At 44.6% G+C, this 26,912-nt stretch overlaps 1 long non-coding RNA gene across 1 annotated transcript; it reads left to right on the top strand.

Annotated features, from left to right (window-relative positions):
* The first annotated feature begins 8,806 nt into the window (after positions 1-8,806).
* Positions 8,807-18,034, top strand: LOC144341420 (uncharacterized). The gene is made up of 2 exons (XR_013418340.1): positions 8,807-9,333; positions 16,059-18,034. It is a non-coding gene; the product is annotated as an uncharacterized LOC144341420 (long non-coding RNA).
* Positions 18,035-26,912: the final 8,878 nt, after the last annotated feature.

Here is a 26,912-nt window from a genome sequence, read left to right as displayed (position 1 = left end):
TGAGGCGAGTGGATCACCTGAGGTCAGGAGTTCGAGACCAGCCTGGCCAACATGGCAAAGCCCTATTTCTACTAAAATTACAAAAATTAGCCGGGCGTGGTGGTGTGCACGTGGAATCCCAGCTACTTGGGAGGTTGAGGCAGACGAATCATTTGAACTCAGGAGGCAGAGGCTGCAGTGAACTGAGATGGCACCATTCCACTCCAGCCTGAGTGACAGAGTAAGAGATTCATCTCAAAAAAAAAAAAAAAAAAATCATCTCACTCAATCACCCATGCTGGGAACAATTCCTCTCTGACTGGCAGCTTGCATGTTCCACTAGTCCCTAGATTCTGACTATTCGTGCTTCTTTTGGGGCCCCTTCTCTGTTCTGGAAGTTTTCCTGAGCAAGACTCATTTTAAGATGATATTGGTTCCTATTTGGTGTTCAGGAAATACGCACTATTGCAGCTTGCTCCTGAGACACCTTCTTTACTCCCAGGTGAGTGTCTCCTGATGGCCATCTCTTAGAAACCTTTCTCCGGCTGAGGTTGGTGGTGGGCGGGAAGTGGGGGCGGGGGAGGACTTGAAACTTCCCTGGAGAATGAGGGGGAAAGGTCCCAGCAGTCCAGCTTTCCCCAGGTCATTCTCTCCATCAACTTTTCTTTTCTTTTTTTTTTTTTTTTTTTTTTTTGAGACGGAGTCTCGCTCTGCAGCCCAGGCTGGAGTGCAGTGGCCGGATCTCAGCTCACTGCAAGCTTCACCTCCCGGGTTCACGCCATTCTCCTGCCTCAGCCTCCCGAGTAGCTGGGACAACAGGCGCCCGCTACCTCGCCCGGCTAGTTTTTTGTATTTTTTAGTAGAGCTGGGGTTTCACCGGGTTAGCCAGGATGGTCTCGATCTCCTGACCTCGTGATCTGGCCGTCTCAGCCTCCCAAAGTGCTGGGATTACAGGCTTGAGCCACCGTGCCCGGCCTCCATCAACTTTTCAACTTCCCAACCTCACAACCAGTTCATTTGAAGCCTAGAGGGGATAATGGGCTAATTGGTTCATACTTCCTAGCATGTCCTGCCTGGCTGGGAACTCCAGCATCTCAGTTTAGAAGGAAGGGACTTTTGACACCTACTCTCAGGGTCTCGCTCTGTCGCCCAGGCTGGAGTGCAGTGGTACCATCTTGGCTCACTGCAAGCTCCACCTTCTGGGTTCACGCCATTCTCCTGCCTCAGCCTCCCGAGTAGCTGCGACTACAGGCGCCCGCCACCACGCCCTACTAATTTTGTTTTTTTTGTATTTTTAGTAGAGACAAGGTTTCACCATGTTAGCCAGGATGGTCTCCATCTCCTGACCTCGTGATCCGCCCGCCTCAGCCTCTCAAAGCGCTGGGATTACAGTCGTGAGCCACCGAGCCCGGCCCGACTCTTTCATTCCTGATGATACTCACAAACAGGAAAGCAGCTGAACACCCGAGAAATTTAAATTTCCAAAGGGTCATTTGTCTTCAGTTATAACCAAGATTTCACATAAAACAACTCTTCAAGCTCTATTTAAGAAACATTTGAATATTTCAATTTTATTCCAATTCAAACATTTCTAGGGGAAAAAAAAGTTTGATGACCCAATTTTGAATTTACATTATTCCACTGAATGCTTTTTTTTTTTTAGTTTAAGAATAAAAAGTAACTAAGATCTAGTAAAATAAAACAAAATAAAAATAATATTTTGATTTGGCTCAGGATATTTTGTTTATTCAGCTTTCAGTTCAGATCCTGACTATAGCACTGACCTTATTGACACCTTTCTCCTTGGTCTGAATGGTGGTTTAAGTAAGAAGCTTTGCATGGTACAATTGCCTCTCTATGAAGATGGATGTGGAGTAGCTTAATCCAGGGAGCCTGGTCGTTCCTGTTAGGTCTCTGCATACTGTTCTATGGTAAGCGTGGAAAAGGGCCCCCTAGATGTCAACCACAAAAGTCAGATGTGTAAGATACAATATTATTTACAGCCTCTGCCAGATATGCTCAAAATATCAGACATATAAACATCTACTTGCTCCAGGAAACCACTGAAAATTCCACTAACTCATAAATAATGACTTCACTGTGCCCCACAATGACCTCCTTTTACCCAGTACACACTAGCAATTGCATTCCCACAAGCAAACCAAAAGACAGCTTATTTGTTTATTTTTCATTTAATTACTAGAGATAGGAAACAAGTGGACCAGCTCAAAAACTTTAAAAACAATTCCTAAACAACTACCGTTGTTAAGTGATGCTAATTTTGCATTAACATTTCCAGGCATCTAGTGAATGGCTAGATGCATATTGTCAACATATATCAAGGATAAACAGGAAACCTATCACCCTGAGGTCAGTGTTGCTTAATATCAGTGATTAGTCCTTGGGGCTTTTATGTACCAATCCCTGGAAAAGTGATTTCAGTTTTAATCACCACTGGAATAAAAGGAGGAAACAAATGAAAGTGACTTTATTTCAATATCATTTCAATTGAAGAAACAAGGAAGTGGTTTGTTTGGCTTCTGTCCCTATCCCTGGAAAATAGCATAGCCCCCAGTAAAGTGCTCTATGAATATTATTCTTTATGATGAAAAGAACATGAGGGGGCCCGGAGCACAGGCTCACACCTAAAATCCCAGCACTTTTGGAGGCCAAGGCGGGCGGATCACTTGAGGTCAGGAGTTCGAGACCAACTTGGCCAACATGGTGAAACCCGGTCTCTCCTAAAAACACAAAAATTAGCCAGGCATAGTGGCCCATGCCTGCAGTAGTCCCAGCTACTCAGGAGGCTGAGACAAGAGAATCGCTTGAACCCGGTAGGCAGAGGTTGCAGTGAGCCAAGACTGCCCTACTACACTCCAGCCTGAGCAACAGAGCAAGACTCAGTCTCAAAAAAAAAAAAAAGATGAACGTGAGGATAAAAAATTTAATGTTCCAGGACAGACCATGTCATTGAACTGCTTTTTCCCCACAAGCAGTGGTTGGAATCACAATCATATATTCAGTAACTATTTTTTTATTTGTGCTGCACACTGTGCAAGGTGTGGGAAATGATCCCATTAACCAGACATATTCCTTTCCTTGGGGGCTTACAATCATTAGCAGACAGACATTGACAATAAAGCTTAACACTTTTGATGGGGGCCCTGGGAGCACCTAAAACTCAGGAAAGGCTTTAAGAGAGGTTCATATCTCTAACCTGAAATACAACAAATGAGCTTCAGTTAGCCAGGAAGGAGAAAAGAAAAATTTCAACAAATACACATAAAAAACTGGGAGATGAGTCTGGACGCAGTGGCTCACGCCTGTAAGTCCAGCACTTCGGGAGGTCGAGGCGGGCGGATCACGAGGTCAGGAGATCAAGACCACCCAGGCTAACACGGTGAAACCCTGTCTCTACTAAAAATACAAAAACAAAATTAGCTGGGCGTGGTGGCGGGCACCTGTGGTCCCAGCTATGGTGGCGGGGGGTTGCGGGGAGCTGAGGCAGGAGAATGGCCTGAACCTGGCAGGCGGAGCTTGCAGTGAGCCGGGATCACGCCACTGCACTCCAGCCTGGGCAACAGAGCGAGACTCGGTCTCAACAACAATAACAAAAAATCTGGGAGATGAGAAGGGGCTAGTAAAATTAGTTCAGTATGGCTGAAAGGGGTGGGGATGGTTGTGATGGAAAAAAGACCAAAGAGGCAGGCAAAGAACACAAAATGTAGATCCTTGAAGGTCACATTGAGAAATGTAGAGTTTGTCCTGAGGATTACCCTCTATCAAAGGGTTTCTGTAATAGAGGGGTGGCGGGGTGATGCGCTCAGATATGACTGTTTCAGAGGAGGCTGGCTGTAGTAAGAAGAATGGAAAGGAATGGGGCAAAAAATGGAGTCAGGAACACTAGTTAGGAGGTTGTTAAATTGACTCGGCGAGAAAGAGAGGAACCCAAACTAACACGGAAGCAGTAAGAACAGACGCGGTGGAGGCGCGCGCGGTGGCTCACGCCTGTAATGCTAGCCCTTTGGGAGGCCGAGGCGGGCGGATTGCCTGAGCTCAGGAGTTGGAAACCAGCCTGGGCAACACAGGGAAACCCCGTCTCTACTAAAAATACAAAAAAATTAGCCGGGCATGGCGGCGTGCGCCTGTAGTCTCAGCTACTCGAGAGGCTAAGGGAGGTGAATGGCTTGAACTCGGGAGGCGGAAGTTGCAATGAGCCGAGATCGCCCCTGCACTCCACACTCCAGCCTGGGCAACAGATTTAGACTCCCTCTCCAAAAAAAGAGAAAGAATAGACTTGGTGGCTCACGCTTGTAATCCCAACACTTTGGGAGGCCAAGGGGGGGCGGATTACCAGAGGTCAGGAGTTCGAGACCAGCCTGGCCAACATGGTGAAACCCCATCACTACTAAAAATACAAAAATTAGCTGGGCATGGTGGCACGTGCCAATAGTCCCAGCTACTCGGGAGGCTGAGACAGGACAATTGCTTGAACCTGGGAGGCGGAGATTGCAGTGAGCCGAGATAGTGCCACTGCACTCCAGCCTGGGCAACAGAGCATCAAAAAAAAAAAAAAAAAAGAAAGAAAAGAAAGAAAGAAAGTACAGTTGTCCTTCCATACCTTCCATATACACAGGGAATTGGTTCCAGAACTCCCCAATTCCACACCAAAATCTATGAATACTCAAGTCCTGCAGAACCTGCATATATGCCCTCTATGTGAGTGGGTTTCACATCCTGCAAATAATGTATTTTCATTCTGCGTTTGGTTGAAAAAAAATACATCTAAAAGTGATTCCCTGCAGTTCACACCTGTGTTGTTCAAGGGTCAACTATAAATGGATTTGGAGAGATTCAAGAGATAAAATTGATGGGTCTTGATGATTGACTGGGCATGAGAAATATGGGAGAGGGAAGAGTCCAGGATAACATCAGGACTCTGGCGTGAGCAACCAATGGGAGAAAGGATGGAGCCATTCACTGAGAAAGAGACTATAGTTGGGGAGAAGGCTCAGGAATGGAAATGATGAGCTCTATTTAGGATGTCCGCATTCTAAAATGCTGCTAAGACCTCTATGTGGGGGCCGGCATGGTAGCTCATGCCTGTAATCCCAGCATGTTGGGAGGCCAAGGTAGGCAGATCGCTTCAGGTTAGAAGTTCAAGACTAACCTGGGCAACATGGGGAAACACTGTCTCCACAAAAAAAGAAAGAAAAAGAAAAATTAGCCTGGCATGGTGGCACATGTCTGCAGTCCCAGCTACTCAGGAAGTTGAGGTGGGAGGATCACCTGGACCTGGGAGGTTGAGGCTGCAGTGAGCCATGATCATGCCACTGCGTTCCAGTCTGGGTGACAGGGTGAGACCCTGTCTCAAACAAAATAAAAAAGACTTCCAATGTGGAGATAACAAGTAGACTATTGTTTTTTAATTTCCCAAAGATTCTACAATGAACATATTAACCGAAAAATAGCCCACAAAGGATTCTAAGAAGTTGTGGTGAAAGATAGATGTCACCAAACCAAGGAAGACAGTTTCTTTTCTTTTCTTTTCTTTTCTTTTTTTTTTTTTGAGACGGGGCCTCACTCTGTCACCCAGGCTGGAGTGCAGTGGCACAATCACAGCTCACTGCAGCCTCGGCCTCCCAGCTCAGGTGATCCTCCCACCTTAGCCTTTGAGTAGCTGGGACTACAGGCACATGCCACCGTGTCCGGCTAATTTTTTTCAATTTGTTTTTTAGTAGAGACGGGGTTTCACCATGTTGCCCAAGCTGGTCTTGAACTCCTGAGCTCAAGCAATCCACCCACCTCAACCTCCCAAAGTGTTGGGATTGCAGGCATGAGCCACTTACCCAGCTAGAAGACACTTTCAAGAAGGCCATGGTCACCAGTATCACCTACTTAGAGCTCAAGTCACATAATGCTGGGAAAACAGCCTTAAAATTGAACAACAAGGTTGTTAGTAATCTTGGCTGGACCAGACCAAGTTCCTCTCACTTGGTCAGAGGAACGTTGGGGCAGCAGCCAGATTTCAAGGAGAGTTTCAGGGTGGAGGGTAAGGAAGTTGTGGTGAGTATGGACACCTGTTTCAATAAACTCAACTGTAACCGAAACAAGTCAGATAAAGAAGTGAATTAAAGGGGTGGGGAAGCTAGGGAGGGTACGATTTTAAGGATAGAAGACACTTGTTTAAATGCTGATGGCAATGAATCAGCAGCAAGTGAAACATCAGGAGAGAAAAGGAACTTGCAATGCAGCGAAGTCAATGAGACTGCAAGAGAGATTTAGAGCCTCAGAATTGGCTTTGTCAATGAAATGTCTCTTTCACTATGATGGAGGGGAAGAAGGAAATGATGGATTCCTCTGCAGATAAGTTTGTGGCAAGAATTTGAGTGACTTCCTGTCTGGTGGCTTTTAATTTTCTCTTATAAAGTAAAAGAAAAATTCCCCTGATTAAAAAAAAAGTATATGTGCCAACTTTACGATCACAAATTATCCCTGATTGTGGTTTCACTTAGGAGTAAAAACAAAACTTGCCATTAAATTGTTCTCTTTTCTTCCTTCAATAGGTAGGTCTTAACACCCAGCCATCAACTGTGGTCCCAGGTGATGTCTTAGCCAAGGTCCAGTGAGCAGTGTGGGAACCACCACTGCTACTGCTGAATTCTGAGTGCCACCTGGATCACAGATTTGATTGCCGTATGCTCAGTGAGGCTTCATTCATTGAAACGTTGGGGAAGGACAGTGAGAGGAGGGTTTTCTGAAGCTCAAGGACATCTGGTGGCCCTGGGACAGGATTACTGAAGTGGGTGCTGACCTCAGAGAAGCAGAGGCAAAGGAAAAGGGGAAAAGAACCTAAAGGTTGAAGTCTAGAGAGGGCCAGTGCATCTACTCTCAGATTCCCACAGTCAATTTCCTGAAGCCCATACTGCAGGTTATCCAGAACTCAGAGATGCTGACAGGTTGCCTTGCTCTTCTCACTTAAAAAACAAAGTGTAAGTTCTGTCTTTCATTGCCATTCTCAGTGATCTGCTTTCCAAACTAACCATATAATAAAGTGGTGGCCAAGCTATTTGCCAAAATGCCCCAATCACTAGATCTTTTTTTTTTTTTGAGGTGGAGTTTCGCTCTTGTTGCCCAGGCTGGAGTGCAATGGCCAAGTCTCAGCTTGCTGCAACCTCCACCTCCCGGGTTCAAGTGATTCTCCTGCCTCAGCCTCCTGAGAAGCTGGGATTATAGGCGCCTGCTACCATGCCCAGCTAATTTTGTAATTTTAGTAGAGACAGGGTGTCACCATGTTAGGCTGGTCTCAAACTCCTGACCTCAGGTGATCCACCCGCCTCCGCCTCCCAAAGTGCTGGGATTACAGGCACAAGCCACCGCACCCAGCCCCTAACCACCAGATCTTAAGGCGTAAACGGAGAAACTTCTCCCACTCCTGGCCTTCTGCCCCCACTCTGGGGATCGGGATTTTGTGTCTCGCAAAGAGAGGGTGCCTTGGGTTCCCTCATCCCCTCCTACACTCACACACATATGGACACATACCCTCCCTAAGTTGCTGCAAAAAGAACAGGCTCAGACCCACCTTACTCAACATTCTAGAGAAAAAGATTGCCTAAGCTTCCGCAGTGACTCTTTCAAAATCAAATAACGCTCTGCTTTTGCCAGCCACTGAAATAAAAGTAGGAAAATAAAGTGGAGTGTGGGGGACAAAAAGGGGAGCCTTGCAGTGAGAGAAAGGAAAAACGAGAAACAGAATTAAGAGGAAGAGCCAAATATGAAAAGGTTTAACTGATCCATAAATTGAGGATTTAGTTAGAAGTATAAAGTTCTCTCTTCTCCACCCTTAATTGCCTATGAAGCATTTTACCACGTTCAGGAAGAATAAAATGTGATCTACTCCCCCCACAGAAACGTAGCTGTTGGAGAGTTTTTCCTTGTAAAAATAAATAAATAGACACAAATAGGCCAGGCACGGTGGCTCATGCCTGTAATCCTAGCACTTTGGGAGGCCAAGGCGGGCGGATCATGAGGTCTGGAGATCGAGATCATCCTGGCTAACACGGTGAAACCCTGTCTCTACTAAAAATACAAAAAATTAGCCGGGCGTGGTGGCGGGCGCCTGTAGTCCCAGCTACTTGGGAGGCTGAGACAGGAGAACGGCATGAACCCGGTAGGCGGAGCTTGCAGTGAGCTGAGATTATGCCACTGCACTCCAGCCTGGCCGGCAGAGCAAGACTCCATCTCAAAAAATAAATAAATAAATAAACACAATTAGAAATCCAGGCCAAGTGCAGTGGTTCATGCCTGTAATCCCAGCACTTGGGAGGGTGAGATGGGAGGATCACTTGAGGCCAGGAATTCAAGACTAGCTTGGCCAACATGTTGAAATCCCATCTCTACTAAAATTACAAAAATTAGCTGCGCATGGTGGTGCACACCTGTAATCCCAGCTACTAGAGAGGCTGAGGCAAGATAATCGCTTGAACCAGGGAGGCAGAGGTTGCAGTGAGCCGAGATGGAGCCGCTACACTCTAGTCTGGGAGACAGAGTGAGACTCTGTCTCAAAAAAAGAGAAATCCAGTGAGCCAAAGTAAACAGCTAGACATTCGTGTCAAGCTGGAGGAAACTGTGCTTTTAGGGTTTCCAGCCCACACCCCTGATGGCGTAACTCCACTCCTCTTTGTGCTTGGAATGTTCATGTTTTCTTGCTGACCTTAGCCCAAGTCCTCTGATCTAAACACACAGTTATCTGAACCTTCCCCTCCTCCATTCTCTCCCTGCCCCAGCCTCCCACCCCCTCCCTTACCTATGAAATGAAAAGTAGATCCCTGCTTTTCCTGGCTGATTTCCTGGGGCACCTCAGGCAAGACAATTCTCTATTGACCTTGTGGCAGGAACTACGGCCCCAGACTCTTATATTTTTCAAGTAAATCAATGGAAACCTCTTTTTTTTTTTTTTTTTTTTTTTTTTTTTTACTGGCAGGAGCAGCCACTAGTGAGAAGCATCTGCCTGGAGATCATCAGTCCCAGGGGCAATAGGGTAGGGGTGGTGCTGCTGAATCTTACGTCACTTGGAAAACAGGTTATTTTTCTGGGATGAATTTAAGAGATGTATTGAGTTAGAAGGAGAGGATTTTAACTTCATTTTGAAAAATGGTGGCTGCCGTTTGCTGCTACCCATAATGAAGCCCCAGAGCCCCAAGTTCAAAGGCTTTGTCAGCAACTTAAGTGAAGGACCCTGGGGCTTCCTGAGGTTGTTGCTGGCAGCTGTAGGGAGAGCTGTCCAGGCCCTGCTTTACTGGAAGGCTCACACCAGCAGACCGCAAGGCCAGGAAATGGACCTCCGAGCAAAAGGTGAGAGAGCACTGGATAGGTGAGCCTTTAGCCTTGGATTTCAGTGCCCTCGGGATTTGCTCCTGGATGATGGGAGCAAAGAGGAGGATAGAAATGGAGGGCTCCTAAGCACTCAGGAGACTGAGGCAGGAGAATAGCTTGAACCCAGGAGGTGAAGGTTGTGGTGAACCCAGATCGCACCATTGCACTCCAGCCTGGGCAACAAGAGCGAAACTCTGTCAAAAAAAGAAGAAAGAAAGGGAGGGAGGGAGGGAGGAAAGAAGGAAGGAAAGAAGGAAGGAAGGAAGGAAGGAAGGAAAGAAGGAAGGAAGGAAGGAAGGAAGGAAGGAAAGAAGGAAGGAAGGAAGGAAGGAAGGAAGGAAGGAAGGAAGGAAGGAAGGAAGGAAATGGAGGGTTCCTAGAGTGGAGAAGACTCCCACAGTGGTGGCTACAATGTTCCTTAAGTCAACTCTGCCTTGGGAGTCTGGTGAAGTTTAAATAGCACCATGAAAATGGGACTTTCAAAAGTACTGGCCTGATTTCTTCAACAAGTCAATAACATAGCATGGAGGAAAAGGGGAAGAGAAACTAGAGTCAAAACAATTAAATGCAGTGTGTGGCCCATGAGAAGATTCTGGTTTGAATAAACCAGTTACAAAAGACCTTCTGAGGGTAGTCGATATTTAGGATTTTTTTTTTTTTTTTAAACAGAGTCTCGCTCTGTCGCTCAAGTTGGAGTGCAGTGGCACGATCATGGCTCACTACAACCTCTGCCTCCTAGGTTCAAGCGATTCTCCTGCCTCAGCCACCAGAGTAGCTGGGACTACAGGCATGCGCCACAATGCCAGGCTAATTTTTGTATTTTTAGAGACAGGGTTTCACTGTTTCCCAGGATGGTCTCGAACTCCTGAACTCAAGTGATCCACCTGCCTTGGTCTCCCAAAGTGCTGGGATTACAGGCATGAGCCACTGCACCCAGCCAGGAACTATTACATTAATTAATTTTAGAGATGCATACATGAGTATGTAGGGGTAAAATATCATTATATCTGAAATTTACTTTTAAATATTTGGGCAAAAAGAACAGATGAAGTAAATATGGCAAGTGTTGCAATCAAGGGAAATCTGGATAAAAGCTGGATTGCAGTCGCATGATCATGGCTCAATACAGCCTCAACCTCCTGGGCTCAAGCAATCCTCCCACCTCAGCCTCCCAAGTAGCTGGAACTAAAGGTGCACACCAGCATGCCCCACTGATTTTTTAACTTTGTTTGTAGAGATAAGGTCTCATTTTATTGCCCAGCCTGGTTTTGAATTCCTCGCCTCAAGCAATAGTCCCTCAGCATCCCAAATGCTGGTATTACAAGCATGAGCCGCCTCCCCTGGCAAAATCCGGGTTTTTTTCTTCAGGAGATAACGGTTTAGTGTGAAAGGCAGGCAGAACACACGTGGAAAAGGGGATACGGGAAAGAGAGTCATCAGAGGAGGTGGCAACCTAGCTTAATACACCCCTGGAGTTTCGTAAAATCTGAGAAGTGGAGAACAAGTTTTCTGAGGGTCTCTGTGTAGGGGTCACTGGCCAACAAAATCTTTTCTTTTTGTTTTTGTTTTTGTTTTTTTGTTTTTTGTTTTTTGAGATGGAGTCTCCCTCTGTTGCCCAGGCTGGAGTGGCAGTGGCGCGATCTCGGCTCACTGCAAGTTCTGCCTCCTGGCTTCACGCCATTCTCCTGCCTCAGCCTCCCGAGTAGCTGGGACTACAGGCGCCCGCCACCTCGTCCAACTAATTTTTTGTATTTTTAATAGAGATGGGGTTTCACCGTGTTAGCCAGGATGGTCTCGATCTCCTGACCTTGTGATCCGCCCGCCTTAGCCTCCCAAAGTGCTGGGATTACAGGTGTGAGCCACCGCGCCCAGCTTCAACAAAGCCTTTTCTCAGAAAAGCCAAAACTGGGTCACCACAAGGTGAAGATGGCCTTAACAGTGACACAGAGACGCTGGGCAGGCCCAAAATTTAAGGCAGTGGCTGGTAGCCCTCCCCAGCCAATCTTATCACCCATCCTGGTGCCCCACTTTCCTAAACCAAAGGCTCTGGCCTTGAGTTCCAGATCCCTGTTCTGCTTTCAGGAAAGAGCTCCACAGTAAATCTCTACCCCCGCTTGGGGCCCCAGGGTCCAGATATTTTTTCAAACAACACTTAATTCTCCTTAAATGCAACTAATCCACTCCCTATGAGTGCCTTGACCTAGCAAGAGGCAGGCAAGATCAGTGAGGAACTGGAGACATTCAAGATCAGCAGGTTAAATATGTCCTCACAGTTCCCAGGCAGCGGTCCACACAGCACAGCTAATGATCCAGGACCCTACTGCTTCCAAAAGGAATGGCAGAGACATCTGGAGATCATCTAATGTGCTTGGTTAAAGGAAAAAAGAGGCCATAAATCACTTAGAAGACCTTTTACAATGGCCTCAGGACAGCTGGAATACGACCACAGAGAGGTCTGAAAGGAAACTTGGAGAACTTCTAGTCCAACCTTCCACCCAGCATGGAATCCCTTTTACTTCACAGTTTATGCCAAATTGATCCATCAGAGAGTGTGTTGCTGTTTCTCCTAAGGAGAGGCCACACATGTAATTACAGCTAGTCTGCAACGGAGACATTGGCACTGGAGACTGATGATCAAAAAAAAAACGAAACAAAACAAAACAAAATGGACTTCATTTCACACCCAGATCTTTCTTTGCTAAGGAAAATACTTTTCAAGTTTATTTTCCCATGTTGGAATGTGAACTAAAGGGATCTGAAGTTTTTCTGGCTAGGGACAATCCTTCAACTTCGGGTACAATGCAGCCACCTTAGATTGGGTTAGGTCCCAAAGGTAGAAAATGTGTATGCTCAATTTTAAGATCCCTTTAATTTCCCAAAAAGTAAAATACAGAGTCAGAGTTTCTTCCAGCATATGAACCTAGTTCCATGTCCTGCTTGCCCTGTGTCATTGTTGTTGTTGTTGTTGTTGTTTTAAAGACAGAGTCTCACTGTGTCTCCCAGGCTGGAATGCAGTGGCATGATCATAACTCACTACAGCCTCAAACTCCTGGACTCAAGCCATCCTCGTCCCTCAGCCTCCTAAGGAAGTTGGGACAACCAGCATGCACTACCATGCCCAGCTAATTTTTAAAATTTTTTTTGTAGAAACAGGGTCTCACTATATTGCCCAGGCTGGTCTAGCACTCCTAGGCTCAAGTGATCCTCCCACCTCGGCTTCCCAAAGTTTTGGCATTACAGGCATGAGCCACCTTGGCCAGCCAATGTTGTATTTTTTACAAAGAAGCAGGGCGTGGTGGCTCATACCTGTAATCTTGGCACTTTGGAAGGCCGAGTCAGGAAGATCGCATGAAACCAGGAATTCCAGACCAGCCTGAGCAACATAGCAAGATCTCCATCTCTACAAAACATAAAAAAATTAGCCAGGCATGGTGGCATGCCTCTGTGGTCCCAGCAGCTCAGGAGGCTGAGGTGGAAGGATCCGTTGAGCCCAGGAGGTCGAGGCTGCAGTAAGCCATGATTGTACCCTGCACTCCAGACTGGTCAACAAAGTGAGACAAGAAAGAAAGAGAGACAGAGAGAGGGAGAGAGAGAGAAATTCATCTTGAAGCAATAGAGTCACACTCAGCGACAGGTACTTAGGCATTCTGAACCCATGGAATGGAGAGCCCATCCAGCAACGGCAGGTGCCAGTCTCCTGGTGCATACCTTGGGGCATGAGCCAGGGAGAGCAATGGCAGACAGTACCACTTCACCAAGTTGCTTTTTCCTCTCTCACTTATTCTAGTGCACATATATTTGATTTTTCAAAAGCTAAATATGCCAGTGGTGTAATTCCAGACTGAAGTTTAAAGAGTTCCATTTTAGGGCCAGGCGCGGTGGCTCACGCTTGTAATTCCAGCACTTTGGGAGGCCGAGGCAGGCGGATCACAAGGTCAGGAGATCGAGACCATCCTGGCTAACACGGTGAAACCCCATCTCTACTAAAAAAAAAATACAAAAAATTAGCCGGGCATGGTGGCGGGCACCTATAGTCCCAGCTACTCAGGAGGCTGAGGCAGAAGAATGGTGTGAACCCGGGAGGCAGAGCTTGCAGTAAGCCGAGATCACACCACTGCACTCCAGGCTGGGCGACAGAGGGAGACTCCATCTCAAAAAAAAAAAGTTCCATTTTCATTAGTCCATTTTCTTGTTCTAGTTTGTAAGGTCTCAGTAGGATTTGTACAACTGCATTATGATTGAGCATTACAAATAGAATCTTTGCTTTCTAGAAGTGGACAGCAAGGTTGAAAGAGAAGAATCTAGGAAGTTAAACTGCCAAAGAACAATACAGAACAATTTGCAAGCAAATACCATCGTGGTTTGTGATAAGAAGTGCTAAGGCTATTCCTAGAAGTGAAATCACTGCAAGTTGGGGAGAACTTTGTGAGTGAATGGGCCGGAGGTGGGAGGCTAGGGCCTCAGATCAGACCAGCATGGCAGTGTTACGCTGCCACTTACTAGCTATGTGGCTTTCTAAGTCTCAGCTTCACTCCTCTTAAATGGGGATAATAACAGTTACTTACCTCCTAAGGCTATTATGAAGATTAAATAAGATAGTGTATATAAGTGCCTGGCACATACTCAGCACTCAGTAAATGCTGTCATTCTTCTAAACAAGGCCTTAAAGCATGAGTACATTTTAAACAAGCAGAGGGGTGGGGACAAGAAAGTAGAGACCAGGCTTTGTGGCCATCTGGAGTGAAGATAATGTGGAGGATGTAAAGCAGTGATGCACTGGCGCGGGCTTTGATCCTGGTTCTCTTTTTTCCTTGTGATCTGGGGCAAGTATGCTCTGTGCTTCAGTTTCCTCATCTATTAAATGAAGATGATAATATGTAGTAAATTACTGCATGAGATTAAATGAGCTATTGTATCTTAAGTGTTCAGCACAATATCTTAGAAGGCACACATAAGTAACTGGTGAGCTGTAGGGGACTCTGGGGAAAAAGGTTAGGGAACAAGAATGGAAAGGAGACTTACTTTATGTACATCTCACTTCATGCCCTTTAATTTCTTTTAATGTTTTACTGGATTTCTTCCATTTCTTTTAAATGTTTTACCAATTCAAAAAAAAATTTAATCTCAAAAAACATGCAAAAAAATAAACACAAAGAGAAATCCAGGCCGGGCGCGGTGGCTCATGCCTATAATCCCAAACACTTTGGGAAGCTGAGGCAGGTGGATCGCTTGAGGTCAGGAGTTCGAGACCAGCCTGGCCAACACGGTGAAACCCCGTCTCTACTAAAAATACAAAAAAATTAGCCAGGTATGGTGGCAGGAGCACTGTAATCCCAGCTACTCGAGAGGCTGAGGCAGGAGAATTGCTTGAACCTAGGAGGCAGAGGTTGCAGTGAGCCGAGATCGCACCACTGCACTCCAGCCTGGGTGACAGAGGGAGACTCCACCTCAAAAAAAAAAAAAAAAAAAAAAACGCAAAAAAAAAAAAAAAGAGAGAGACCAGTACAGAGCCTAGTACACACATGGCTACAGTATGCTAATCTATCCCACATGGAATAAGACCACATTCTTTCTCACCCTGCTAAAAGAGTACAGAATAATTTATAACTTCAGTAGAAAGCCAAAATCTGCCAAAGCAATATTTTTAAAGTAAGATTTGCAAAGCAATGCTGAAATCATGTTTAGCTTCTTAAGGAAACAAAGTTTTCACACTTAAAGTAATTTTAGCAGCATCTATTTAGATAAGAACAATTAATTGACCTCATTACAATTTTTTTCCTTTAGGCATTCGAGCAATCCCAGGAGGATTTCTACGTTTTCTCAGCTATTTAACTATTAAGGAATACTCCTTAAACTAATAAATTTATATTTACCTTAAAACTTATTGTCTAGTTTACATTTTAATTCAGATCAGATCTCTTTGAGACTAAAGTTACTGAGAGTTCATTGTAGTTGTATGCCTCAAAACAATTAGCAAGTGTTTCTTCTCCCTAGTTGGACCTGAACTTAGGTTTGCTTTCCCTTCCTTCTTTTCTTTTCTTCTTGTATATTCCTCCCCATTCCTTTCCCACACAAAATTTCCTATAAAAACACACTTGTGGATAAGCTTGCTATGTTCTTATCGGCAGCTCTGTAGTCTCCCAAGCAAAGATGTCAATTCTAAAATGTTTCCCCAGAGACCCATGGATCAGAAGGTTAAATCAGCCCTGAGGATTCCAGGCCCTGCCTTCCAGCCCTGGATCAGAGCCCTGTCCCTACTGGGTATTCACACTTACCTGGTTCCCCGGCACATACAACCTTTTGGGGGCCTGGAGGGAATCACTGCCAGGGAACAGCTGCAAGGACTCAGTTACTACAAGGCACCATAGCATATCTGGGAATCTTCCTGTGTTCAACTGATATTTTACTTTTTAAAAATCTGATCACTTTACATTCTGTGTTAAACAATCATCAGTGAGCCTTGCCTTTTTTCATATAAACTCAACCTATGACTCTTTCCTCCTACTACAGGAAACCTATTGTGTGGCAAATATGCCAACACTGCTTCAATCTCAGAGTAAAATTACAAGAAAAAAAGAGGAAACACCCTAAGCCTAAACCACATGCTTGAGGTTTCATTTTAAAATAGGCAGATCCTATTCTAATTTTTCTCCAAGTCACATGCAATATTTTTCTAGAAGTACATTTTGCTTTTTACTTTTCAGGTTGGAGATTGTTTTTTCATCTGGCTTTTCCGCTTTCAACTCCGTTACAAAACTGAAGTCAACATTTTCACAGCTTGTCAATGGAAACCTGATTATGGCTCCTCATCCAAGAAGAAAAAGTAAAATTGATTTGAATAGAGGACAAGATGGTACAGAAAATGCACTCAGATTTATCAGACTTTCCCAGCTTCCTGCTGTTTGCCTTACAAAACAGAGCAAATCTCACATTCCTCCCGTTTAGTCCCAAAACACTTCTAGGGAAATTCTGTCACATGACAGCCAAGGATACCCAAATTTAGAGCCGTGCGTGCTGAATGGGGACACACGATCACTTTAAAAAGAATGAGACTGTGAACTATTATTTCTTCCAGATGGATATGAAGTCATTTTCAAAGAAATAAAGGCATTGATTTATTTGGGGTCTTGTCAACAACAGTTCAAAGTGTGCAGTATCAAGGAGAAGGAAGAAGCTTAGTCTTCTAGGAAATGATGATGGACTCAGTGATGGGAATTAAGACGATTTTCTATATAGCCATGAGTTAATGAAACTTAAGCTTGGCTGGGGGGGCCTCACTTGCACAGGCCCCCCACCCCACCCGCTAGTGCTGGGGATTCATTACTGGTGGGAAGGGACAGCAGGTTACAATCAGGAAGTGTTTCTCTCTAAGCATTTCTAGTAAAGTACTTAATCTCAGAAGAAAAGGACGTGGATCTCTGTGGCTCCAGTCATTTGTTGTGATTTATTTCCTTTTTCCATATATTTATTTTCATACCATCTTTTATGTTCATAACTGTATATTCTTTTCCTTAAAGAGAGTGCCTAAAATTGTATAAGCTTTAGGCCTCACATAAAATCTCGCTCCACCATTATTTAAGAATGAATAATTTTGGCCGGGCGTGGTGGCTCACGCCTGTAATCCCAGCACTTTGGGAGGCCGAGGTGGGCGGATCACAAGGTCAGGAGATCGAGACCATGGTGAAACCCCGTCTCTACTAAAAATAGAAAAAATTAACCGGGCGCAGGGGCGGGCGCCTGTAGTCCCAGCTACTCGGGAGGCTGAGGCAGGAGAATGGCGTGAACCCGGGAGGCGGAGCTTGCAGTGAGCCGAGATTGCGCCACTGCACTCCAGCCTGGGCGACAGAGCGAGACTCCGTATCAAAAAAAAAAAAAAAAAAAAAAAAAATGAATAATTTTTAATTTCAATGTATTGCCTAGTCTCAGGTCCTCATTTCCTTAATTGGTGGCTCCCATATTACATTAAAACATTTCCTTCACTCAGTCAAGCTATGGATTGAACATTTAGAGAGGGGTGTGTGTGTGTCTGTGTGTGTGTGTGTGTGTGTGTGTGTGTGTGTGTGTGTGTGTTGGCGGGGGAATCAGGGATATTAGGGCTTGGAAGGCAGGGCTTTCTCCTTCTACTAGAAAATAGACTGCATTTTTTCCGTGCTAAAACATTGACATGTCCTAAACTGGCAGCATGTTTGTTGTTCTTCAGAGTTATGGACACAGACTGATACTTCAAATAAACCGCCACCTCTACCCACCCTGTCCTAGGAATTTGCCAGACCAAGAGATGCTGTTAGAAAGAGCTTGTCACTGAATCTCCTCTAAGGATACAGTTGAGCATGTTATTCAGCATTTCACCCTGTCTTTTCCGGGCGGGGGCTCTCCAAAGAATTTTTCTAGTCTTCATTCCAGGAATAATTGTACTTCTTTTGGGCCACTGGCCTTTTAATCTTATCAACTGTGTGAATTGTATAACCAGCCACAGTTCTCACTTTGAATTGTTTGCTAGTAAGCCCAGAGTTAAGTCTGCAGCCAGATCATGCCTAGTAATTATGGTGTGTTTTTGTAGTCACATTCATGACTCCATTTTATTCCTTTATTTCTAATTATTATTCATGATATGTTGTTATATTTTATATATCCTTTCCCGAGAGAGTAGGGATATGATTTAATAAACCATTCATAAAGACTTTCTGGTTATAGTTTCATCATGGGTATCTGGATTTGTACCAAAAAATCTTTGCATAACACCAAAAAATAATCATAATAAGATTTTGAAGGCCGGGCGCGGTGGCTCAAGCCTGTAATCCCAGCACTTTGGGAGGCCGAGGCGGGCGGATCACAAGGTCAGGAGATCGAGACCACAGTGAAACCCCGTCTCTACTAAAAATACAAAAAATTAGCCGGGCGCGGTGGCGGGCGCCTGTAGTCCCAGCTACTCAGGAGGCTGAGGCAGGAGAATGGCGGGAACCCGGGAGGCGGAGCTTGCAGTGAGCCGAGATCGTGCCACTGCACTCCAGCCTGGGCAACAGCGTGAGACTCCGTCTCAAAAAAAAAAAAAAAAAAAAAAAAAAAAAAAAAAAAAGATTTTGAAAGAAGATGACTGCCTGAGGTGAGGAGTTCGAGACCAGCCTGGCCAACATGGTGAAATCCCGTCTCTACCAAAAATACAAAAATTAGCCAGGCGTGGTGGCATGTGTAGCTGAGACCCAGCTACTCAGGAGTCTGAAGCAGGAGAATCACTTGAACCCAGGAGGTGGAGGTTGCAGTGAGCTAAGATTGTGCCACTGCACTCCAGCCTGGGTGACAAAGTGAGACTTCATCTCAAAAAAAAAAAAAAAGAAAGAAAGAAGGTGACTGGGACCTGATGTTATCCTCCTGTTCCTTCCCACTTCCCTTGTTCACACTCATACTTCTGCCTGCTCACTGCGAGTGTCAAGTGTGCCAGCATTTTGTCACTAACCTCAGAGAATATTAATGATGACAACTGCTTCTAACCTATCTTTGCCACACTCAGAATCTACTCCCCACAAATCTCTCCCCGCCCTCATTTCTAATAACGCCCTGATGCTCTAAGGGCACCTACAGGATCCCAGTTGCACTCAGGATATCAATCCCGTGTGTCCAGGTTCAGGTGGATACAAATGAACTTTCAGGGAAGGTTCTCAAGTCTGGAAGAGTGTGAAGGCACTCTGGCCCTAGCAACAGCATCTCAAGTAATTCAGACGGGAAAGAGATCTGACCGTGGGAGGGGGAAGCGCAAACCCCCTGGATGTGCTTCAGGACTTGAGCTATGTTTGTGGGCACAGAAGACCTCCTGGAGGAGCAGGCAAGGACAGACGTGAGGGTGGGGAAAGCAGCGGCCTAGCAGAGGAAGGAGTCTCTGGGTTAACCCAGGTCAAGCCAGTCTTCCTTTGGAGGGTCCGACCTCACTAGGCCCCCATCTCAAACTTCTCATTAGTCAAGATTTCAGATTCAAGTCAGAGTGAGAACAGTCTCACCATGACCCCTGAATTTCTCGTTCTGATGTCCTTTTGCCCTGTGCCCCTATCACGTAAGTGTTCAGCCCCCAAACGCCTTTCAGAGCATCCTGCACCCCCACCAGCTGCACTCTCCTAGAAACCTTCTCATTGATACCGCTGATCCTCTTTCTTTATTTCAATCAGAGATCCCTTTCTCGGATTTTTTTCCTACTGTTTTCAAAAAGAGGGGGCAGGTTGGCTGTGGGTAAATTTGAGATTCCGCACAAACCAGAATGATCTAAGCATTGTATTTCCACCCACAAATTGAGATGACTACTACTGAGTTACATCACCTAAGAAAGAAAAGTCAACATTCAAAAAAATACTTTAGGGCCAGGCACGGTGGCTCACGCCTATAATCCCAGCACTTTGAGAGGCTGAGGTGAGCGGATCACTGGAGGTCAGGAGTTTGAAACCAGCCTGACCAACATGGTGAAACCCCGTCTCTGCTACAAATACAAAAATTAGCCGGGCATGGTGGTGGGTGCTTGTAATCCCAGCTACTTGGGAGGCTGAGGCATGAGAATTGCTTGAACCTGGGAGGCGGAGGTTGCAGTGAGCCGAGATCGCACCACTGCACTCTAGCCTGAGCAATAGAGCGAGACTCAGTCTCAAAAAAAACCAAAAAACAAAAACCTTTAAGACCCAGTTGGAAGGAGATAGTGAACTGACACATTAGAGAGTAATATACTGAATCTGCCCAGTAGAATGTAAGCTCCATAGGGGCTGGGGGGGTTTCTATTTTATAATTGCTATGTCCCCAAAAGCTGGCCCATCATAGGTGTTCAGTAAAGATTTGTTGCTGTGTTAATTTTTGGTACAAATGGGTCTGTATTCATGATCTAAACTGAATGTCTTTGTCCTTTCAAGCTGCTATAACAAAATGCTATAGATGGAGACATTTACAAAAAAACAGAAATTTATTTATCACAGTTCTGAAGGCTGTGGAGTCCAAACTCACGGCACCAGCAGATTCAGTGTTTGGATGAGGGCACCTTCTCATTCCATCCTCACATGGGGAAAGGGTAAGGCAGTTAGCTCTCTGGGGCCCCTTTTATGAGGGCACTAATCCCGTGAGGGCAGAGCCTTCATGATCTAATCACCTTCCAATCATCTCCTAGTACCATCTTCTTGGGAGTTAGGATTTCAGCATAGGAATTTGGCAGAAACACATTCAGATCATAGCACCAAACAAAGTCTCATGGAAGCTGAGGCTCTCTTTCCCCATCTCTCATGCCCCTAGAAGACACATCATGTTGGCTTCCAGTTTTTAGAGGAAGAGAAGGAGGAGGAAAAAACAAAGGAAGTCTAGTCATTTAGATTTCCTCATTTATATATGCACATCACAGGCCAGGAGAGGCGGCTCACGCCTGTAATTCCAGCACTTTGGGAGGCCGAGACGGGCGGATCACGAGGTCAGGAGATCGAGACCATCCTGGCTAACACGGTGAAACCCCGTCTCTATTAAAAAAATACAAAAAAACTAGCCAGGCGAGGTGGCGGCGCCTGTAGTCCCAGCTACTCGGGAGGCTGAGGCAGGAGAATGGCGGGAACCCGGGAGGCGGAGCTTGCAGTGAGCTGAGATCCGGCCACTGCACTCCAGCACGGGCGGCAGAGCGAGACTCCGTCTCAAAAAAAAAAAAAAAAAAAAAAAAAAAAAAAAATTAGCCAGGTGTGGTGGCATGTGCCTGTAATTGTAGCTACTCGGGAGGCTGAGGCAGGAGAATTGCTTGAACCCAGGAGGCGGAGCTTGCAGTGAGCCGACATGGCACTACTGCACTCCAGCCTGGGCAACAGAGTGAGACTCCATCTCAAAAATAAAATAAAATAGTATATGCACATTATTTTTACACACCTGTGCTTAGTGAAAATGGTGAACGCCGCAACTGAGGTTGCAGACATCAAGTTACGGCTATGGCAGACACCATTTGTTACATTCATTCTCTCACTTTTTTTTTTTTTTTTTTTCTGGAGACGGAGTCTTGCTCTGTCACCCAGGCTGGAGTGCAGCCCAGGATCTCAGCTCACTCCAACCTCCACGTCCTGGGTTCAAGCGATTCTCCTGCCTCAGCCTCCTGAGTAGCTGGGACTACAGGCACGAGCCACCATGTCCAAAAAATTTGTGTATTTTTCATAGAGACGGGGTTTCACCATATTGGCCAGGCTGGTCTCAAACTCCTGACCTCAGGTGATCCACCCGCCTCAGCCTCCCAAAGTGCATTACAAGTGTGAGCCACCACACCCATCCCCCCACATTTTTCTTTGCTAGCAAAATCCCAGTTTTTTTTCCGAGAAGTAGATAACTTTGTGTGTTTCAGACATATTGGGCCCTTTACCTTTTTTTTTTGAAACGGAATCACACTCTGTCGCCCAGACTGGAGTGCAGTAGCACAATCTGGGCTCACTGCAACCCCCACCTCCCAAGCTCAAGCAATTTTCCTGCCTCAGCCTACCAAATAGCTGGGATTACAGGCACGTGCCAGCATGCCCGGCTAATTTTTGTATTTTCAATAGAGACGGGGTTTTACCACGTTGGCCAGGCTGGTCTTGAACTCCTGATCTCAGGTGATCTACCTGCCTCAGCCTCCCAAAGTGCTGGGATTTCAGGCATGAGCCACTGGGCCCGGCCCCCTTTTCTATCTAGGGATGAATTCTGATTAGTCTAGGCCTTATCATGGTATTCTATTCCCATTACCAAGGCTAGAAGAGATATGGGAAGTAACTCAGAAAGGAGGTCTGTAGGGAACTTCTGGAATAATTTTCATCACATCATGTTACAATGGAACACGAAGAAAAGGACAGGCCTCTTCCCCTCTTCCAGTCTTAGGTCATGATGAACTACCACAGCCACATTGAGGACATGGGGTGTGAACCTAGGAACAAGCTGCAAATGGCAGAGCGGACAAGTGGAGAGAACCTGTGTCCCTGATCTCATCTTTGAGCCGTTGAATTAATCAGCTCCAGAATCCCCTTTCTTCTAAAATTATAATGAGGGGTATTACAAATTTCTAAATTTAAACTACTTTTAGTCATGTTTTCTATTACTTGCATCAAAGCATATCTATTGGTACAAAGGCATGGGAACCAAAAAGCACAATACTCAATACTCGCCCTGGTGAGAAGAGCTAAGCATACGCATCTTGGGAACAAAGTTCCCAACAAGGCCAAGTAGCACCAACCTAAGTTTCATAAATACCACTCTTGACAATTTACCATTTTTATTATGATTCATTTGCCTAAATGTATATACGTTATCCAGTCATTTCCCTTAAGTAATTTTATACTCACAACCTTTTTTTTCTTTTTGGCAGCTGATTATACTCTAGAACAGAGGTCAACAAACTGTTTCTATAAAGGACAGAAAATAAATATTTCAAGTTTTATAGGTTTCTGTCCCAACTACCTAACTCTGTCGCTACACCACAAAAGTAACCATAGAAAATGCATAAATGGGCTGGGCGCGGTGGCTCATGCCTGCAGTCCCAGCACTTTGGGAGGCCGAGGCGGGTGAATCACCTGAGGTTAGGAGTTCAAGACCAGCCAGTCAACATGACGAAACCCCGTCTCTACTAAAAATATGAAAATTAGCCGGGTGTGGTGGCATGTGCCTATAATCCCAGCTATTCAAGAGGCTGAGGCAGGAGAATCACTTGGATCCAGGAGGCAGAGGTTACAAGGACCTGAGATTGTGCCACTGCACTCCAGCCTGGGTGACAGAGTGAGATTCCGTCTCAAAAAAAAAAAAAAAAAGAAAAGATTTATATGAAGGAATGTGGTTATGCTCCAATCAAATTTTATTTATAAATACTGAAATTTGAATTTCATATCAATTTTATGTGTCACAAAATATTACTTTTTATCATTTTCAATAATTTTAAAATAAAAAACCACAAATGAATATATGTCAAACTGAGGCAGTCTGAATAAGATTTGGGTTTATTTAACTGTCAATTTCCTGGATCACAGGCGAGTGCCATGACGCCTGGCTAATTTTTGTATTTTCAGTAGAGATGGGGTTTCTCCATGTTAGGCAGGCTGGTCTCAAACTCCTGACCTCAGATGATCCGCCCGCCTCGGCCTCCCAAAGTGCTGGGATTACAGGTGTGAGCCACCATGCCTGGCAGGTTGTGTATTATATTGTATAATTTTATAAGATGTTACCATTGGGGAAAACTGAGTAAACAGCACATGGGATCTCTCTATATTACTTCTTTTTTATTGTGGTAAAATATACATAACATAAAATTTATCATTTTAACATTTTTAAAAATTTATAATCTACTGGGAGTAAATATATTCTCATTATTATGCAACCATCACCACCATTCATCTTCAGAACTTTAACATCACCTCAAAATGAAACTCTGTATCCATTAAATAATATCTCCTCATTATTCCCTGCCACAGCCCCTTTTCAGTCTCTGTGAATTTGACTGCTCTAGGCACTTTATGTAAGTAGAATCACATAATATTTGTCCTTTTGTGTCAGGTTTATTTCACTTAGCATAATGTATTCAAGATTCATCCATGCTGTAATATGTATCAGAATTTCATTGTCTTTAAGGCTGAATAACATTCCATTGTAGGTATATACCACATTTTGTTTTTTCATTCATTCATTGATGGACATTTGAGTTGTTTCCACTTTTTGGCTATTGTGAATAATGCTGTCATAAACATCGCTGTAAAAATATCTGCTCAAGTCCCTGCTTTCCTGGTTTTTTTGTTTGTTTGTTTTTTGTTTGTTTGTTTTTTGTTTTTTTTTTGAGATGGAGTCTCGCTTTGTCACCCAGACTGGAGTGCAGTGGCGCGATCTTGGCTCACTGCAACCTCCTCCTCCCACATTCAAGGGATTCTCCTGCTCCTGAGTAGCTGGGATTACAGGTGGCTGCCACCATGCCCGGCTAATTTTTGTATTTTTAGTAGAAATGGGGGTTTCATCATGTTGGCCAGGCTGGTCTCGAACTGCTGACCTCAGGTGATCTGCCCGCCTTGGCCTCCCAAAGTGCTGGGATCACAGGTGTGAGCCACCACACCGGGCTCAAGTCCCTTCTTTCAATTCTTTTGAAGTGGAATTGCTGGATCATATGGTAATTCTATGTTTAATTTTTGAAGGAAATGTGATACTGTTTTCCAGAGCAGCCACACCATTTTACATACCCTCCAGCAGGGCACAGGGGTTCCCATTTCTTCACACCCTCATCAACATTTTTGGTGACAGCCAGCCTAATGGATGTGAAGTGGTTTTGATTTGCATTTCTCTAATGATTATTTGTCTTTATCATCTCTTCATTTGTTTATTGGCCATTAGTGTACCTTCTTTGGAGAATTGTCTATTCAAGTCCTTTATCCATATTTTAATACGGTTGTTTGGCTTTTGTTGTTGATTTATAAGTGTTCTTTATATATTCTGGATATTAACTTCTTATCAGATTATTATTTGCAAATATTTTCTCCCATTTTGTGAATTGCCTTTTCACTCTGTTGATAGTGTCTTTTGATGCACAAAAATTTTTAATTTTGATGAAGTATATTTTATCGGTTTTTTTTCTGAACTGCGTCTTCTAGAAGTTCAAGTGAATTTAGAATTACCTCAAATTTAAAAGTTTAATCAAACAAAATGTAAACATCATTGTTAGTTCATGGGTCATACAAAACAAGTGCCATTTGGCCCACAAGTCGTTGCCTGCAAGCTCCTTCTGTGGAATAGTAAAAGGAATTGTTGTAACTGTCTCCTTAGTATTCAAAAACTCTATCCAATCTCTCACCCTGCTCTTAACCTACTACCTCTGGGGCTCAAGAAATTAAAATACCTCCACCACATTTATTGCTATGTAAGTGAATATACGTATGCACATGGTTCCATCTTATATGTTCCAAAAATCAAAGGACTAACCAAAAAAAGGAGCTACAATTCCACATTTGATTTTAAGAAACCAACACCCCAGGTTTTCAAATGCCCCTTAAGAGCTTTGCTTGTAACAAATATTTATGCTCTTTGTTACATTGTGGTGGAGGATTTTAGGATTGGTACCTTCGCAGTCAACTACCCAACCTCTCTCCTCTCCTGGGAATCCTTCTTCAACACCCTTACACAAATTGTCAACAGCTTGGCCTCCCGTCACCTCCCAAGTCAGCCTCTTCCAATGCTTACAAGCTCTAACTATTAGAAAGTCCTGATAACGGGACGGGCGTGGTGGCTCACACCTATAATCTCAGCACTTTGGGAAGCCAAGCCCAGTGGATCACTTGAGGTCAGGAGTTCAAGACCAGCCTGACCAGCGTGGTGAAACCCCGTCTCTACTAAAAATATAATCAGCCAGGTGTGGTGGCATGCTTCTTGTCTGTAATCCCAGCTACTCGGGAGGCTGAGGCAGGAGGATCACTTGAACCTGGGAGGCGGAGGTTGCAGTGAGGCAACATTGTGCAACTGTACTTTAGCCTGGGTGACAGAGCAAGACCCCAAGGGAAGGGAAGCAGAGGGGAGGGGAGAAAGGAAGAAAGGGAAGAAAGTCCTGATTTTTTTTATGTTATTTAATTTCCCCTTAATGTCACATAAATTCTTTTTTATATATGGAGTATTTTATAATCCGTATTTGAAAAGAAATGATTCATTATTCTTGTTTCTACTAGAAATATTATTATATAAAAGACATCGGTGCAAACCTTCGTAGGGGTATACGGGGCATTAAAAGAGAACATCTCTATGGTTACAGCCCTATTCCAAGCCCCATCAGGAATTCTCCCAGACAACTCAATGACCTCCCTGGGCATATTTGCCTCCCTCCAATCCACTCTCCACACTGCAGCCAGGTTGATCTTTTAAAAAGGTACATCTGATTATGTCACCCTCTTGCCTAAATCATTTTAATGGTTTCTCATCATTCTCAGACTAGAAACCAAAATCCCTACCACAGCCCACAAAACCCAGCCTGCGGCCTCATCTCATTGCCTCCCCATAAGCTTCCATCTATGACAATGCCTTGTCTCCTCAGCTCCTCAGAGCTGTCATGCTCCTGCAGGTGGTCCTCTCTGCCTGAATGCTCTGTATCTACCTCATACCGCTCCCTGCTCACTTCTCTTGAGTAAATACCTAGGAGTGAGATTGTTATGTTATATGCTTTGTGTATGCTTAACTTCATAAGAAACTGTCAATCAAGAAAAATGATGAAACAAGTCTCAATCATTTTAGGAGGTTTATTTGCCAAAGTTAAGGCTGCACACCTGGGAGACAGATCTATGCCTTTCTCTGAAGATGATTTTTGAGGCCTCCAAATTTAAAGGGGAAAGGGCAGGATATTGAGATGTACACAATTTTCATGTAAGAGCGGGGTAGGAAAAATAGCCATTCATGCCTTTGTCTGGCTCAGTGAATCTGCAGTTTTTACATAAGATGACATAGACAAGTGGGACAGAGGAAAAATGCAGGGAATCTGTTTTTTTGTTTTTTGTTTTTTGTTTTTTGAGATGATGTCTCACACTGTCTCCCAGGCCGGAGTGCAAATGGCACGATCTCGACTCACTGCAACATCCACCTCCCAGGTT

The sequence above is a fragment of the Macaca mulatta genome, chromosome 6, assembly GCF_049350105.2.
Source record: "Macaca mulatta isolate MMU2019108-1 chromosome 6, T2T-MMU8v2.0, whole genome shotgun sequence".
NCBI lineage: Eukaryota > Metazoa > Chordata > Mammalia > Primates > Cercopithecidae > Macaca > Macaca mulatta.
The sequence above is the reverse complement of the archived record's forward strand: the minus strand, read 5'-3'. Positions and strand labels throughout refer to the sequence as shown.